Source organism: Garra rufa, chromosome 6 (genome assembly GCF_049309525.1).
Source record: "Garra rufa chromosome 6, GarRuf1.0, whole genome shotgun sequence".
NCBI lineage: Eukaryota > Metazoa > Chordata > Actinopteri > Cypriniformes > Cyprinidae > Garra > Garra rufa.
In genome coordinates, this window is record NC_133366.1 from 8,387,692 (window position 1) to 8,391,635 (window position 3,944).

A 3,944-nucleotide genomic window follows, 5' to 3' on the forward strand; every position below is an offset into this window, starting at 1 on the left:
ACCGGGGCAACTGTTGCTACCCACCCGTCTAAGCACCGCCCTCTTGCTTAGCAGCTATTGGCTGCGTGTCGCCAAGGGAAACGCTCTTCCCTCTTAATTACTGGATAAGACGAGTGTCTATAATAAACCTACGCTGTCATTCGCTGACAGTTGCTGTCAGTCGAGTTACACTATTACGCAAGAAGCACACGCCCCCTTTACGCTCATTCATTGGAGCAGACATCTGTCAATCAAACGTCACGTTCAACTCCTCTGACTCAGTTTCGACGTAGATAAAAGAAAACGTAAACGTTAATAACGTACATATAATTTAATATAATGAAAAACGTATACAAATAGTCTTTGCACAAATAGAGCAAAATAATACACTACCAGTCAAACGCTTTTGAACAGTAAGATTTTTAATCTCGTTTAAAGAAGTCGTTTCTGCTCACCAAACCTGCATTTATTTGATCTAAAGCACAGTAAAAACAGTAATATTACGAAATATTTTTGCTATTTAAAATAACTGCTTTCTATTTAAATTTCTATGTTAAAATGTAATTTATTCCTGCGATTCCAAACCTGAATTTTCAGCATCAGTCACATGATCCTTCAGAAATCATCCTAATATGCTGACTTGCTTATTATTATTATCAATATTTAAGACAGTTGAGTAATTTTTTCAGATTTCTTTGATCAACAGAAAGATCCAAAGATCAGCATTTATTTGCAATAAAAAGCTTTTGTAATATTATACACTATACAATTCGAAAGCTTGGAGTCAGCATAAGTTTGGGGGAAGAAATTATAGAAATGAATACTTTTATTTAGCTAGGATGCTTTAAATTGATCAAAAGTGATGATATAATGTTACAAATTCTCTTTCAGATCAATGCTGAACTTTCTATTCATCAGAGAAACCTGAGAATTTTAACATAATAATATTGATAAATGTTTTTTGTGCAGCAAATTAGAACATTATAATGATTTCTGATAGATCATGTGACTGCAGTATTGATGCTAAAAAAATTCAGCTTTGAAATCACAAGAATAAATTACATTTTAAAATATATTCAGATAGAAAACAGTTATTTTAAATAGTAAAAATATTTTCCAATTTTACTGTTAAATGCAGGTTTGGAGAGCAAAAGAGTCTTCTTTAAAAAGACATTAAAAATCTTACTGTTCAATAACTTTTGACTGGTAGTGTATGTATAATCATTACCCTTATAACACGTTATCATATTTATGTTCTGTTGTCTATCCTGAATTAATTTATTTAAAAAATTATATAATTAATTCTTATTTTAAACATAATATTCTGCAAATGAATCATTTTATTTCTAAATTCGAAACACTTTAATTATAGCTGTGAAGTGTGACACCATTAGCATATTAATCATTATACTATAATCACTGAGGTCACACAGGCAAACCAATTAGCCCATATGCTGAAGGCTTTGTGAATGCGTGTGAATCATATTCTCCAGACTTTGTTATCTCATGACTGTGTGTTTATGAAGAAACAGGCTTTTGCTGATACGCTTATGAGCCGCTTTCTGAGGTGCTGGGACTCTTAATAACCACACGCACATAACAATCACTCAGTTCTCGCATCCGTATCTTCTTCTTATCTCTTTGAAATGTCATCCTGGCACCTCGTGTCACGAGAGGTCAGCTCACCCGGCCTGCACCGCAGATGTGTTATAATCTTTAAATCTTTATTGTGTATTTATGATTTTCATGAAAATTCTATGGAATATGAATATAGAAATCATACAGTACTATTGTGTAGTGCTAATGTAATCTGGATTAGATTAGATTCAGCTTTATTGTCATTAAACATGTACAAGTATAAGGCAACGAAATGCAGTTTAGGTCTAACCAGGAGTGCAATAAAGTACAGGATATAGGTATAAGATTATAAGGGTTATGTAATCAGATTCCAGAAACTAATAATTGGATTACATTTTAAAATGCTTGTAATCAGATTTCAGTTACTTTATGGATTACATGATTAAATGTTATTCATAAAATGGCAGTGAATTATTCATAATATTTTTTTTTTAAGTTTTCCTTTTAAAAATCCTACTTTGTCATACATTTAGCTTTGGCTATATTCACACTATAGAATGGACATGTAATTAATTTTGTGACCCAAGCTTCTAAATTTGGGGGGGAAAGCAATGGTCGGTAATCTAAAAGTAATCTAAAAAGTGCACTACCTAATTTTCATAAAGTAATCTGTAATCACTAACTGACTTCAATTTGAAAGTAATGTACCCAGCACTGCAATATTATCTCAGATTGGATCTTGGTCTTGGTTTATGTTTTTTAATGACCCCACACAGGGTCAGATACATTTTATTATATACTGTATGTTCCCATATAACTGTCACGATTCAGACAGGAACACACGAACAACGACGTAGTAAAAAGAAAAGTATTTAATAAATCCAAAGGGCAACAAGCAGACACAGGAACACAGAGGTAACATTAAAGACCGACAAGGATGCAGGGGAAAACACACACATTAAATAGACAGATTAACACATTCAGGGAGAACCAAAACACACAGATCTGCTGGGGGAAATAGGAGAAACCAACTACAAAGTCCAGAGGTGTGACAATAACAACTTTGCATGGAAATATACAAGTCTTGGGTTTCAGATTTCTGTTCACTAGATAAATGAATCTGTTTTATTATTATTATTATTATTATTATTATTATTATTATTATTATTATTATTATTATTATTCAACAACATGTAACTGGAGTCAGTATTTTGGGGGAAGAAATCATAGAAATTAATATTTTTATTTAGCAAAGATGCTTTAAATTGATCAAAAGTGATGATAAAGACTTTTATAATGTTTCAAAAGATTTCTATTTCAGATAAATGCTGTTCTTCTGAACTTTCCATTCATCAAAGAAACCTGAAGAAAGTCTACTCAGCTGTTTTAAACATAATAATAATAATATTTTTGATGTAAATTATTTTAACCTTCTTAAAAAACAAACAAAAAAATGAATAACTAAATGATATTTGCCGTATTTGTTATTATGTATTAGAATTATTATTAATAAAGTTTGTTAATTTATTATATTTTTGTATTATTTTTATTATTTTATTATATGTATATATATATATATATATATATATATATATATATATATATATATATATATATATATATATATATATATACATACATATAATGAAAAATATAATAATAATTAATTATGGATATTAGTATCACAGAAATTATTAAGTTTCTATGATATCATTTTCTATATCGCTTATATTTGTCAATTAGTGTACATTTGTGACATTTTTTCATCTACTGGGTGAAAAATCATTGCTCTGATGACACATAATTTGAGGAAACATATCTAGTGAAAAAAAATGCTTTCTGTTGATGTATAGTTTGTTATGATAGGACAATATTTGTCCAAGATACAACTATTTTAAAATCTAAGGGTGCAAGAAAATCTAAATATTGAGGAAATCGCCTTTAAAGTTGTCTAAATGAAGTTCTTATCAATGCATATTACTAATCAAAAATTAACTTTTGACATATTTATACTAAATATCTTCATAGAACATGATCTTAACTTAATATCCCAATGATTTTTGTCATAAAATAATATTTTATAATTTTGAACCATACAATGCATTTCTGGCTATGTTGCATTATACCTGTGCTACTTAAGACTGGTGTTTTGTGGTCAAGGCCAGGGTCACTTATGTTTCATTAACTTTTAAAACTTAGCAATGATCTGTAACATTGAGGCAAAATACAAGATTAGCATTTACATTCAGATTAAATGCGATGTGACCCTACAGTCTGAATCCTACAGACTCATAATGTGAGTATTTACATGTATCTGATTGAAAGTGCAGTGCTTGTGTCAGTGTGAGCGTGCGACTTTATGATTCATTCCCCATTTTGTGCGATTA